Source organism: Hemitrygon akajei, unplaced genomic scaffold (genome assembly GCF_048418815.1).
Source record: "Hemitrygon akajei unplaced genomic scaffold, sHemAka1.3 Scf000036, whole genome shotgun sequence".
Lineage (NCBI taxonomy): Eukaryota > Metazoa > Chordata > Chondrichthyes > Myliobatiformes > Dasyatidae > Hemitrygon > Hemitrygon akajei.
Window position 1 is genome coordinate 3,260,773 of NW_027331922.1, and position 14,204 is coordinate 3,274,976.

General features: G+C 54.3%; 1 protein-coding gene across 1 annotated transcript in view; it reads left to right on the forward strand.

Annotated features, from left to right (window-relative positions):
- Positions 1-14,204, forward strand: part of LOC140720091 (NACHT, LRR and PYD domains-containing protein 3-like) — a 64,067-nt gene that overhangs the window by 17,770 nt on the left and 32,093 nt on the right. The window lies entirely within an intron of this gene.

The following is a 14,204-nucleotide window of genomic DNA, read 5'->3' on the forward strand; positions in this document are numbered from 1 at the left end:
CTCATGTGGGATATCTCTACCCCATCCCCTTCCTCATGTGGGATCTCTCTACCCCATTCCCTTCCTCGTGTGGAATCTCCTTTACCCATCCCCCTTCCTCCCAAGCGATCATTTTTCCCCATCCACCTTCCTCCTATAGGATCTCTCTTCCCCATCCCCCTTCCTCCTGTGGGATCTCTCTTCCCCATGCCCCTTTCTCCTGTGGGGTCTCTCTTCCCAACCCCTTCCTACTGTGGAATCTCTCTTCCCAACCCCTTCCTCCTGTGGGATCTCTCTTCCCAACCACTTCATCCTGTGGTATCTCTCTTCCCTATCCACTTCCTCCTGTGGGATCTCTCTTCCCAACCACTTCCTCCTGTGTGATCTCTCTTCCAGATTCCCCTTCCTCCTAGGGGATCTCACTTCCCGAACACTTTCCTCCTGTGGTATCTCTCTTCTGCATCCCCTTCCTCCTGTCGGATCACTTTCCCCATCCCCCTTCCTCCTGTGGGATCTCTCTTCCCCATCCCCCTTCCTCCTGTGGGATCTCTCTTCCCCATCCCCCTTCCTCCTGTGGGATCTCTCTACCCCATCCCCCTTCCTCCTGTGGGATCTCTCTTCCCCATCCCCCTGCCTTCTGTGTGATCTCTCTTCCCGATCCCTTTCCTCCTGTCGGATCACTTTCCCCATCCCCCTTACTGTGGGATCTCTCTTCCCCATTCCCATCCTCTTGTGGGATCTCTCATCCCCATCACTCTTCTTCCTGAGGATCTCTCTTCCCCATCCACTTACTCCTCTGGGATCTCAATAACCCATCCCCTTCCTCCTGTGGAATCTCCCTTCCCCATCCCCCTTCCTCCTGTGGGATCTCTCTTCCCCATCCCCCTTCCTCCTGTGGGATCTCTCTTCCCCATCCCCCTTTCTCCTGTGGGGTCTCTCTTCCCAACCCCTTCCTACTGTGGGATCTCTCTTCCCAACCCCTTCCTCCTGTGGGATCTCCCTTCCCAACCATTTCATCCTGTGGGATCTCTCTTTCATATCCACTTCCTCCTGTGGTATCTCTCTTCTGCATCCCCTTCCTCCTGTCGGATCACTTTCCCCATCCCCCTTCCTCCTGTGGGATCTCTCTTCCCATCCCCCTGCCTTCTGTGTGATATCTCTTCCCGATCCCTTTCCTCCTGTCGGATCACTTTCCCCATCCCCTTCCTCTTCTGGGATCTCAATAACCCATCCCCTTCCTCCTGTGGAATCTCCCTTCCTCATTCCCCTTCCTCGTGTGGGATCTCCTTCACCCATCCCCCTTCCTCCTGAGGAATCTCTCTTCCCCATCCCCCTTCCTCGTGTGGGATCTCCTTTACCCATCCCCCTTCCTCCTGTGGGATATCTCTACCCCATCCCCTTCCTCGTGTGGAATCTCCTTTACCCATCCCCCTTCCTCCAAAGCGATCATTTTTCCCCATCCCCCTTCCTCCTATAGGATCTCTCTTTTCCATCCCCCTTCGACCTGTGGGAACTCTGTTCCCCATCCCACTTCCTCCTGTGGGATCTCTCTTCCCCATCCCCCTTCCTCCTGTGGGATCTCTCTTCCCCATCCCCCTTCCTCCTTTGGGATCTCTCTTCCCAATCCCCTTCCTCGTGTAGGATCTCCTTTACCCATCCCCCTTCCTCCCAAGCGATCATTTTTCCCCATCCCCCTTCCTCCTATAGGATCTCTCTTCCCCATCCCTCTTTCTCCTGTGGGGTCTCTCTTCCCAACCCCTTCCTACTGTGGGATCTCTCTTCCCAACCCCTTCCTCCTGTGGGATCTCTCTTCCCAACCATTTCATCCTGTGGGATCTCTCTTTCATATCCACTTCCTCCTGTGGTATCTCTCTTCTGCATCCCCTTCCTCCTGTCGGATCACTTTCCCCATCCCCCTTCCTCCTGTGGGATCTCTCTTCCCATCCCCCTGCCTTCTGTGTGATATCTCTTCCCGATCCCTTTCCTCCTGTCGGATCACTTTCCCCATCCCCTTCCTCTTCTGGGATCTCAATAACCCATCCCCTTCCTCCTGTGGAATCTCCCTTCCTCATTCCCCTTCCTCGTGTGGGATCTCCTTCACCCATCCCCCTTCCTCCTGAGGAATCTCTCTTCCCCATCCCCCTTCCTCGTGTGGGATCTCCTTCACCCATCCCCCTTCCTCCTGAGGAATCTCTCTTCCCCATCCCCCTTCCTCGTGTGGAATCTCCTTTACCCATCCCCCTTCCTCCCAAGCGATCATTTTTCCCCATCCCCCTTCCTCCTATAGGATCTCTCTTTTCCATCCCCCTTCGACCTGTGGGAACTCTGTTCCCCATCCCACTTCCTCCTGTGGGATCTCTCTTCCCCATCCCCCTTCCTCCTGTGGCATCTCTCTTCCCCATCCCCCTTCCTCCTTTGGGATCTCTCTTCCCAATCCCCTTCCTCGTGTAGGATCTCCTTTACCCATCCCCCTTCCTCCTATAGGATCTCTCTTCCCCATCCCCCTTCCTCCTGTAGGATCTCCCTTCACCATCCGCCTAACTCCTGTGGGATCTCTCCTTCCCATTCCCTTTCTCCCGTAGGATCTCTCTTTTCTATCCCCCTTCGACCTGTGGGAACTCTGTTCCCCATCCCACTTCCTCCTGTGGGATCTGTCTTCCCTATCCCACTTCCTTCTGTGGGATTTCTCTTCCCCATCCCACTTCTTCCTGTGGCATCTCTCTTCCCCATCCGCTTCCCCATGTAGAATTCTTTTCCTGATCTTCTTCCTCCCCTTCGATCTCCCTTCCTGATTCAGCTTCCTACTGCGCCATTTCTCTACTATATCCACTTCCTCCTCTGGGATCTCTCTTCCCAACCACTTCATCCTGTGGTATCTCTCTTCCCTATCCACTTCCTCCTGTGGGATCTCTCTTCCCAACCACTTCCTCCTGTGGGATCTCTCTTCCCAATTCCTTCCTCCTGTGTGATCTCTCTTCCAGATTCCCCTTTCTCCTGTGGGATCTCTCTTCCCCATCCCCCTTCCTCCTAGGGGATCTCACTTCCCGAACCCTTTCCTCCTGTGGTATCTCTCTTCTGCATCCCCTTCCTCCTGTCGGATCACTTTCCCCATCCCCTTCCTCCCAAGCGATCATTTTTCCCCATCCCCCTTCCTCCTATAGGATCTCTCTTCCCCATCCCCCTTCCTCCTATAGGATCTCTCTTCCCCATCCCCCTTCCTCCTGTGGGATCTCTCTTCCCAATCCCCTTCTTCCTGTGGGATCTCTCTTCCCCATCCCACTTCCTCCTGTAGGATCTCTCTTCCCCATCCCCCTTCCTCCTGTAGGATCTCTCTTCCCCATCCGCCTTCCTCCTGTGGGATCTCTCCTTCCCATTCCCCTTTCTCCCGTGGGATCTCTCTTTTCCATCCCCCTTCGACCTGTGGGAACTCTGTTCCCCATCCCCCTTCCTCCTGTGGGATCTCTCTTCCCCATCCCCCTTCCTCCTTTGGGATCTCTCTTCTCAATCCCCTTCCTCATGTAGGATCTCCTTTACCCATCCCCCTTCCTCCTATAGGATCTCTCTTCCCCATCCCTCTTCCTCCTGTTGGATCTCCCTTCACCATCCGCCTAACTCCTGTGGGATCTCTACTTCCCATTCCCTTTCTCCCGTAGGATCCCTCTTTTCTATCCCCCTTCGACCTGTGGGAACTCTGTTCCCCATCCCACTTCCTCCTGTGGGATCTGTCTTCCCTATCCCACTTCCTTCTGTGGGATTTCTCTTCCCCATCCCACTTCTTCCTGTGGCATCTCTCTTCCCCATCCGCTTCCCCATGTAGAATTCTTTTCCTGATCTTCTTCCTCCCCTTCGATCTCCCTTCCTGATTCAGCTTCCTACTGCGCCATTTCTCTACTATATCCACTTCCTCCTCTGGGATCTCTCTTCCCAACCACTTCATCCTGTGGGATATCTCTTCCCTATCCACTTCCTCCTGTGGGATCTCTCTTCCCAACCACTTCCTCCTGTGGGATCTCTCTTCCCAACTCCTTCCTCCTGTGTGATCTCTCTTCCAGATTCCCCTTTCTCCTGTGGGATCTCTCTTCCCCATCCCCCTTCCTCCTAGGGGATCTCACTTCCCGAACCCGTTCCTCCTGTGGTATCTCTCTTCTGCATCCCCTTCCTCCTGTCGGATCACTTTCCCCATCCCCCTTCCTCCTGTGGGATCTCTCTTCCCCATCCCCCTGCCTTCTGTGTGATTTCTCTTCCCGATCCCTTTCCTCCTGTCGGATCACTTTCCCCATCCCCTTCCTCCCAAGCGATCATTTTTCCCCATCCCCCTTCCTCCTATAGGATCTCTCTTCCCCATCCCCCTTCCTCCTATAGGATCTCTCTTCCCCATCCCCCTTCCTCCTGTGGGATCTCTCTTCCCAATCCCCTTCTTCCTGTGGGATCTCTCTTCCCCATCCCACTTCCTCCTGTAGGATCTCTCTTCCCCATCCCCCTTCCTCCTGTAGGATCTCTCTTCCCCATCCGCCTTCCTCCTGTGGGATCTCTCCTTCCCATTCCCCTTTCTCCCGTGGGATCTCTCTTTTCCATCCCCCTTCGACCTGTGGGAACTCTGTTCCCCATCCCCCTTCCTCCTTTGGGATCTCTCTTCCCAATCCCCTTCCTCGTGTAGGATCTCCTTTACCCATCCCCTTCCTCCTATAGGATCTCTCTTCCCCATCCCTCTTCCTCCTGTTGGATCTCCCTTCACCATCCGCCTAACTCCTGTGGGATCTCTCCGTCCCATTCCCTTTCTCCCGTAGGATCCCTCTTTTCTATCCCCCTTCGACCTGTGGGAACTCTGTTCCCCATCCTACTTCCTCCTGTGGGATCTGTCTTCCCTATCCCACTTCCTTCTGTGGGATTTCTCTTCCCCATCCCACTTCTTCCTGTGGCATCTCTCTTCCCCATCCGCTTCCCCATGTAGAATTCTTTTCCTGATCTTCTTCCTCCCCTTCGATCTCCTTTCCTGATTCAGCTTCCTACTGCGCCATTTCTCTACTATATCCACTTCCTCCTCTGGGATCTCTCTTCCCCATCCCTCTTCCTCCTGTGGGATCTCTCTTCCCCATCCCCTTCCTCCTGTGGGATCTCTCTTCCCCATCCCCCTTCCTCGTGTGGGATGTCCTTTACCCATCCCCCTTCCTACTGTGGGGTATCTCTACACTATCCCCTTCCTCGTGTGGAATCTCCTTTACCCATCCCCCTTCCTCCCAAGCGATCATTTTTCCCCATCCCCCTTCCTCCTATAGGATCTCTCTTCCCCATCCCCCTTCCTCCTGTGGGATCTCTCTTCCCGATCCCCTTCTTCCTGTGGGATCTCTCTTCCCCATCCCACTTCCTCCTGTAGGATCTCTCTTCCTCATCCCCCTTCCTCCTGTAGGATCTCTCTTCCCCATCCGCCTTCCTCCTGTGGGATCTCTCCTTCCCATTCCCCTTTCTCCCGTGGGATCTCTCTTTTCCATCCCCCTTCGACCTGTGGGAACTCTGTTCCCCATCCCACTTCCTCCTGTGGGATCTCTCTTCCCCATCCCCCTTCCTCCTGTGGGATCTCTCTTCCCCATCCCCCTTCCTCCTTTGGGATCTCTCTTCCCAATCCCCTTCCTCGTGTAGGATCTCCTTTACCCATCCCCCTTCCTCCTATAGGATCTCTCTTCCCCATCCCCCTTCCTCCTGTAGGATCTCCCTTCACCATCCGCCTAACTCCTGTGGGATCTCTCCTTCCCATTCCCTTTCTCCTGTAGGATCCCTCTTTTCTATCCCCCTTCGAGCTGTGGGAACTCTGTTCCCCATCCCACTTCCTCCTGTGGGATCTGTCTTCCCTATCCCACTTCCTTCTGTGGGATTTCTCTTCCCCATCCCACTTCTTACTGTGGCATCTCTCTTCCCCATCCGCTTCCCCATGTAGAATTCTTTTCCTGATCTTCTTCCTCCCCTTCGATCTCCCTTCCTGATTCAGCTTCCTACTGCGCCATTTCTCTACTATATCCACTTCCTCCTCTGGGATCTCTCTTCCCAACCACTTCATCCTGTGGTATCTCTCTTCCCTATCCACTTCCTCCTGTGGGATCTCTCTTCCCAACCACTTCCTCCTGTGGGATCTCTCTTCCCAATTCCTTCCTCATGTGTGATCTCTCTTCCAGATCCCCCTTTCTCCTGTGGGATCTCTCTTCCCCATCCCCCTTCCTCCTAGGGGATCTCACTTCCCGAACCCTTTCCTCCTGTGGTACCTCTCTTCTGCATCCCCTTCCTCCTGTCGGATCACTTTCCCCATCCCCTTCCTCCCAAGCGATCATTTTTCCCCATCCCCCTTCCTCCTATAGGATCTCTCTTCCCCATCCCCCTTCCTCCTATAGGATCTCTCTTCCCCATCCCCCTTCCTCCTGTGGGATCTCTCTTCCCAATCCCCTTCTTCCTGTGGGATCTCTCTTCCCCATCCCACTTCCTCCTGTAGGATCTCTCTTCCCCATCCCCCTTCCTCCTGTAGGATCTCTCTTCCCCATCCGCCTTCCTCCTGTGGGATCTCTCCTTCCCATTCCCCTTTCTCCCGTGGGATCTCTCTTTTCCATCTCCCTTCGACCTGTGGGAACTCTGTTCCCCATCCCCCTTCCGCCTGTGGGATCTCTCTTCCCCATCCCCCTTCCTCCTTTGGGATCTCTCTTCCCAATCCCCTTCCTCCTGTAGGATCTCCTTTACCCATCCCCCTTCCTCCTGTAGGATCTCTCTTCCCCATCCCCCTTCCTCCTGTAGGATCTCTCTTCCCCATCCGCCTTCCTCCTGTGGGATCTCTCCTTCCCATTCCCCTTTCTCCCGTGGGATCTCTCTTTTCCATCTCCCTTCGACCTGTGGGAACTCTGTTCCCCATCCCCCTTCCGCCTGTGGGATCTCTCTTCCCCATCCCTCTTCCTCCTGTTGGATCTCCCTTCACCATCCGCCTAACTCCTGTGGGATCTCTACTTCCCATTCCCTTTCTCCCGTAGGATCCCTCTTTTCTATCCCCCTTCGACCTGTGGGAACTCTGTTCCCCATCCCACTTCCTCCTGTGGGATCTGTCTTCCCTATCCCACTTCCTTCTGTGGGATTTCTCTTCCCCATCCCACTTCTTCCTGTGGCATCTCTCTTCCCCATCCGCTTCCCCATGTATAATTCTTTTCCTGATCTTCTTCCTCCCCTTCGATCTCCCTTCCTGATTCAGCTTCCTACTGCGCCATTTCTCTACTATATCCACTTCCTCCTCTGGGATCTCTCTTCCCAACCACTTCATCCTGTGGGATATCTCTTCCCTATCCACTTCCTCCTGTGGGATCTCTCTTCCCAACCACTTCCTCCTGTGGGATCTCTCTTCCCAACTCCTTCCTCCTGTGTGATCTCTCTTCCAGATTCCCCTTTCTCCTGTGGGATCTCTCTTCCCCATCCCCCTTCCTCCTAGGGGATCTCACTTCCCGAACCCGTTCCTCCTGTGGTATCTCTCTTCTGCATCCCCTTCCTCCTGTCGGATCACTTTCCCCATCCCCCTTCCTCCTGTGGGATCTCTCTTCCCCATCCCCCTGCCGTCTGTGTGATTTCTCTTCCCGATCCCTTTCCTCCTGTCGGATCACTTTCCCCATCCCCTTCCTCGCAAGCGATCATTTTTCCCCATCCCCCTTCCTCCTATAGGATCTCTCTTCCCCATCCCCCTTCCTCCTATAGGATCTCTCTTCCCCATCCCCCTTCCTCCTGTGGGATCTCTCTTCCCGATCCCCTTCTTCCTGTGGGATCTCTCTTCCCCATCCCACTTCCTCCTGTAGGATCTCTCTTCCCCATCCCCCTTCCTCCTATAGGATCTCTCTTCCCCATCCCCCTTCCTCCTGTGGGATCTCTCTTCCCAATCCCCTTCTTCCTGTGGGATCTCTCTTCCCCATCCCACTTCCTCCTGTAGGATCTCTCTTCCCCATCCCCCTTCCTCCTGTAGGATCTCTCTTCCCCATCCGCCTTCCTCCTGTGGGATCTCTCCTTCCCATTCCCCTTTCTCCCGTGGGATCTCTCTTTTCCATCTCCCTTCGACCTGTGGGAACTCTGTTCCCCATCCCCCTTCCGCCTGTGGGATCTCTCTTCCCCATCCCCCTTCCTCCTTTGGGATCTCTCTTCCCAATCCCCTTCCTCCTGTAGGATCTCCTTTACCCATCCCCCTTCCTCCTGTAGGATCTCTCTTCCCCATCCCCCTTCCTCCTGTAGGATCTCTCTTCCCCATCCGCCTTCCTCCTGTGGGATCTCTCCTTCCCATTCCCCTTTCTCCCGTGGGATCTCTCTTTTCCATCTCCCTTCGACCTGTGGGAACTCTGTTCCCCATCCCCCTTCCGCCTGTGGGATCTCTCTTCCCCATCCCTCTTCCTCCTGTTGGATCTCCCTTCACCATCCGCCTAACTCCTGTGGGATCTCTACTTCCCATTCCCTTTCTCCCGTAGGATCCCTCTTTTCTATCCCCCTTCGACCTGTGGGAACTCTGTTCCCCATCCCACTTCCTCCTGTGGGATCTGTCTTCCCTATCCCACTTCCTTCTGTGGGATTTCTCTTCCCCATCCCACTTCTTCCTGTGGCATCTCTCTTCCCCATCCGCTTCCCCATGTATAATTCTTTTCCTGATCTTCTTCCTCCACTTCGATCTCCCTTCCTGATTCAGCTTCCTACTGCGCCATTTCTCTACTATATCCACTTCCTCCTCTGGGATCTCTCTTCCCAACCACTTCATCCTGTGGGATATCTCTTCCCTATCCACTTCCTCCTGTGGGATCTCTCTTCCCAACCACTTCCTCCTGTGGGATCTCTCTTCCCAACTCCTTCCTCCTGTGTGATCTCTCTTCCAGATTCCCCTTTCTCCTGTGGGATCTCTCTTCCCCATCCCCCTTCCTCCTAGGGGATCTCACTTCCCGAACCCGTTCCTCCTGTGGTATCTCTCTTCTGCATCCCCTTCCTCCTGTCGGATCACTTTCCCCATCCCCCTTCCTCCTGTGGGATCTCTCTTCCCCATCCCCCTGCCGTCTGTGTGATTTCTCTTCCCGATCCCTTTCCTCCTGTCGGATCACTTTCCCCATCCCCTTCCTCGCAAGCGATCATTTTTCCCCATCCCCCTTCCTCCTATAGGATCTCTCTTCCCCATCCCCCTTCCTCCTATAGGATCTCTCTTCCCCATCCCCCTTCCTCCTGTGGGATCTCTCTTCCCGATCCCCTTCTTCCTGTGGGATCTCTCTTCCCCATCCCACTTCCTCCTGTAGGATCTCTCTTCCCCATCCCCCTTCCTCCTGTAGGATCTCTCTTCCCCATCCGCCTTCCTCCTGTGGGATCTCTCCTTCCCATTCCCCTTTCTCCCGTGGGATCTCTCTTTTCCATCCCCCTTCGACCTGTGGGAACTCTGTTCCCCATCCCCCTTCCTCCTTTGGGATCTCTCTTCCCAATCCCCTTCCTCGTGTAGGATCTCCTTTACCCATCCCCCTTCCTCCTATTGGATCTCTCTTCCCCATCCCTCTTCCTCCTGTTGGATCTCCCTTCACCATCCGCCTAACTCCTGTGGGATCTCTCCGTCCCATTCCCTTTCTCCCGTAGGATCCCTCTTTTCTATCCCCCTTCGACCTGTGGGAACTCTGTTCCCCATCCTACTTCCTCCTGTGGGATCTGACTTCCCTATCCCACTTCCTTCTGTGGGATTTCTCTTCCCCATCCCACTTCTTCCTGTGGCATCTCTCTTCCCCATCCGCTTCCCCATGTAGAATTCTTTTCCTGATCTTCTTCCTCCCCTCCGATCTCCTTTCCTGATTCAGCTTCCTACTGCGCCATTTCTCTACTATATCCACTTCCTCCTCTGGGATCTCTCTTCCCCATCCCTCTTCCTCCTGTGGGATCTCTCTTCCCCATCCCCTTCCTCCTGTGGGATCTCTCTTCCCCATCCCCCTTCCTCGTGTGGGATGTCCTTTACCCATCCCCCTTCCTACTGTGGGGTATCTCTACACTATCCCCTTCCTCGTGTGGAATCTCCTTTACCCATCCCCCTTCCTCCCAAGCGATCATTTTTCCCCATCCCACTTCCTCCAATAGGATCTCTCTTCCCCATCCCCCTTCCTCCTGTGGGATCTCTCTTCCCAACCCCTTCCTCCTGTGGGATCTCTCTTCCCAACCACTTCATCCTGTGGGATCTCTCTTCCCAACCCCTTCCTCCTGTGGGATCTCTCTTCCCTATACACTTCCTCCTGTGGGATCTCTCTTCCAGATCCCCCTTCCTCCTGTGGGATCTCTCTTCCCCATCCGCCTTCCTCCTGTGGGATCTCTCCTTCCCATTCCCCTTTCTCCCGTGGGATCTCTCTTTTCCATCTCCCTTCGACCTGTGGGAACTCTGTTCCCCATCCCCCTTCCGCCTGTGGGATCTCTCTTCCCCATCCCCCTTCCTCCTTTGGGATCTCTCTTCCCAATCCCCTTCCTCCTGTAGGATCTCCTTTACCCATCCCCCTTCCTCCTGTAGGATCTCTCTTCCCCATCCCCCTTCCTCCTGTAGGATCTCTCTTCCCCATCCGCCTTCCTCCTGTGGGATCTCTCCTTCCCATTCCCCTTTCTCCCGTGGGATCTCTCTTTTCCATCTCCCTTCGACCTGTGGGAACTCTGTTCCCCATCCCCCTTCCGCCTGTGGGATCTCTCTTCCCCATCCCTCTTCCTCCTGTTGGATCTCCCTTCACCATCCGCCTAACTCCTGTGGGATCTCTACTTCCCATTCCCTTTCTCCCGTAGGATCCCTCTTTTCTATCCCCCTTCGACCTGTGGGAACTCTGTTCCCCATCCCACTTCCTCCTGTGGGATCTGTCTTCCCTATCCCACTTCCTTCTGTGGGATTTCTCTTCCCCATCCCACTTCTTCCTGTGGCATCTCTCTTCCCCATCCGCTTCCCCATGTATAATTCTTTTCCTGATCTTCTTCCTCCCCTTCGATCTCCCTTCCTGATTCAGCTTCCTACTGCGCCATTTCTCTACTATATCCACTTCCTCCTCTGGGATCTCTCTTCCCAACCACTTCATCCTGTGGGATATCTCTTCCCTATCCACTTCCTCCTGTGGGATCTCTCTTCCCAACTCCTTCCTCCTGTGTGATCTCTCTTCCAGATTCCCCTTTCTCCTGTGGGATCTCTCTTCCCCATCCCCCTTCCTCCTAGGGGATCTCACTTCCCGAACCCGTTCCTCCTGTGGTATCTCTCTTCTGCATCCCCTTCCTCCTGTCGGATCACTTTCCCCATCCCCCTTCCTCCTGTGGGATCTCTCTTCCCCATCCCCCTGCCTTCTGTGTGATTTATCTTCCCGATCCCTTTCCTCCTGTCGGATCACTTTCCCCATCCCCTTCCTCGCAAGCGATCATTTTTCCCCATCCCCCTTCCTCCTATAGGATCTCTCTTCCCCATCCCCCTTCCTCCTATAGGATCTCTCTTCCCCATCCCCCTTCCTCCTGTGGGATCTCTCTTCCCGATCCCCTTCTTCCTGTGGGATCTCTCTTCCCCATCCCACTTCCTCCTGTAGGATCTCTCTTCCCCATCCCCCTTCCTCCTGTAGGATCTCTCTTCCCCATCCGCCTTCCTCCTGTGGGATCTCTCCTTCCCATTCCCCTTTCTCCCGTGGGATCTCTCTTTTCCATCCCCCTTCGACCTGTGGGAACTCTGTTCCCCATCCCCCTTCCTCCTTTGGGATCTCTCTTCCCAATCCCCTTCCTCGTGTAGGATCTCCTTTACCCATCCCCCTTCCTCCTATTGGATCTCTCTTCCCCATCCCTCTTCCTCCTGTTGGATCTCCCTTCACCATCCGCCTAACTCCTGTGGGATCTCTCCGTCCCATTCCCTTTCTCCCGTAGGATCCCTCTTTTCTATCCCCCTTCGACCTGTGGGAACTCTGTTCCCCATCCTACTTCCTCCTGTGGGATCTGACTTCCCTATCCCACTTCCTTCTGTGGGATTTCTCTTCCCCATCCCACTTCTTCCTGTGGCATCTCTCTTCCCCATCCGCTTCCCCATGTAGAATTCTTTTCCTGATCTTCTTCCTCCCCTCCGATCTCCTTTCCTGATTCAGCTTCCTACTGCGCCATTTCTCTACTATATCCACTTCCTCCTCTGGGATCTCTCTTCCCCATCCCTCTTCCTCCTGTGGGATCTCTCTTCCCCATCCCCTTCCTCCTGTGGGATCTCTCTTCCCCATCCCCCTTCCTCGTGTGGGATGTCCTTTACCCATCCCCCTTCCTACTGTGGGGTATCTCTACACTATCCCCTTCCTCGTGTGGAATCTCCTTTACCCATCCCCCTTCCTCCCAAGCGATCATTTTTCCCCATCCCACTTCCTCCAATAGGATCTCTCTTCCCCATCCCCCTTCCTCCTGTGGGATCTCTCTTCCCAACCCCTTCCTCCTGTGGGATCTCTCTTCCCAACCACTTCATCCTGTGGGATCTCTCTTCCCAACCCCTTCCTCCTGTGGGATCTCTCTTCCCTATACACTTCCTCCTGTGGGATCTCTCTTCCAGATCCCCCTTCCTCCTGTGGGATCTCTTTTCCCGATCCCCCTTCCTCCTGTGGGATCTCTCTTCCCCATCCCCCTTCCTCGTGTGGGATGTCCTTTACCCATCCCCCTTCCTACTGTGGGGTATCTCTACACTATCCCCTTCCTCGTGTGGAATCTCCTTTACCCATCCCCCTTCCTCCCAAGCGATCATTTTTCCCCATCCCACTTCCTCCAATAGGATCTCTCTTCCCCATCCCCCTTCCTCCTGTGGGATCTCTCTTCCCAACCCCTTCCTCCTGTGGGATCTCTCTTCCCAACCCCTTCCTCCTGTGGGATCTCTCTTCCCAACCACTTCATCCTGTGGGATCTCTCTTCCCAACCCCTTCCTCCTGTGGGATCTCTCTTCCCTATCCACTTCCTCCTGTGGGATCTCTCTTCCAGATCCCCCTTCCTCCTGTGGGATCTCTCTTCCCCATCCCCCTTCCTCCTGTCGGATCACTTTCCCCATCCCCCTTACTGTGGGATCTCTCATCCCCATCACTCTTCTTCCTGAGGGATCTCTCTTCCCCATCCCCTTCCTCCTCTGGGATCTCAATAACCCATCCCCTTCCTCCTGTGGAATCTCCCTTCCCCATCCCCCTTCCTCGTGTGGGATCTCCTTTACCCATCCCCCTTCGACCTGTGGGATCTCCCTTCCCCATCCTCGAGTGGGATGTCCTTTACCCATCCCCCTTCCTCCTGTGGGATATCTCTTCCCCATTCCCTTCCTCGTGTAGGATCTCCTTTACCCATCCCCCTTCCTCCTATAGGATCTCTCTTCCCCATCCCTCTTCCTCCTGTGGGATCTCTCTTCCCCATCCCCTTCCTCCTGTGGGATCTCTCCTTCCCATTCCCTTTCTCCCGTAGGATCTCTCTTTTCTATCCCCCTTCGACCTGTGGGAACTCTGTTCCCCATCCCACTTGCTCCTGTGGGATACGTCTTCCCCATCCGCTTCCCCATGTAGAATTCTTTTCCCGATCTTCTTCCTCCCCTTCGATCTCCCTTCCTGATTCAGCTTCCTACTGCAGGATTTCTCTACTATATCCACTTCCTCCTCTGGGATCTCTCTTCCCCATCCCTCTTCCTCCTGTGGGATCTCACTTCCCCATCCCCTTCCTCCTGTGGGATCTCTCTTCCCCATCCCCCTTCCTTGTGTGGGATGTCCTTTACCCATCCCCCTTCCTCCTGTGGGATATCTCTACCCTATCCACTTCCTCGTGTGGAATCTCCTTTACCCATCCCCCTTACTCCCAAGCGATCATTTTTCCCCATCCCACTTCCTCCTATAGGATCTCTCTTCCCCATCCCCTTCCTCGTGTAGGATCTCCTTTACCCATCCCCCTTCCTCCAATAGATAGATAGATAGATAGATACTTTATTCATCCCCATGGGGAAATTCAACTTTTTTTACAATGTCCCATACACTTGTTGTAGCAGAACTAATTACATACAATACTTAACTCAGTATAAAATATGATATGCATCTAAATCACTATCTCAAAAAGCATTAATAATAGCTTTTAAAAAGTTCTTAAGTCCTGGCGGTTGAATTGTAAAGCCTAATGGCATTGGGGAGTATTGACCTCTTCATCCTGTCTGAGGAGCATTGCATCGATAGTAACCTGTCGCTGAAACTGCTTCTCTGTCTCTGGATGGTGCTATGTAG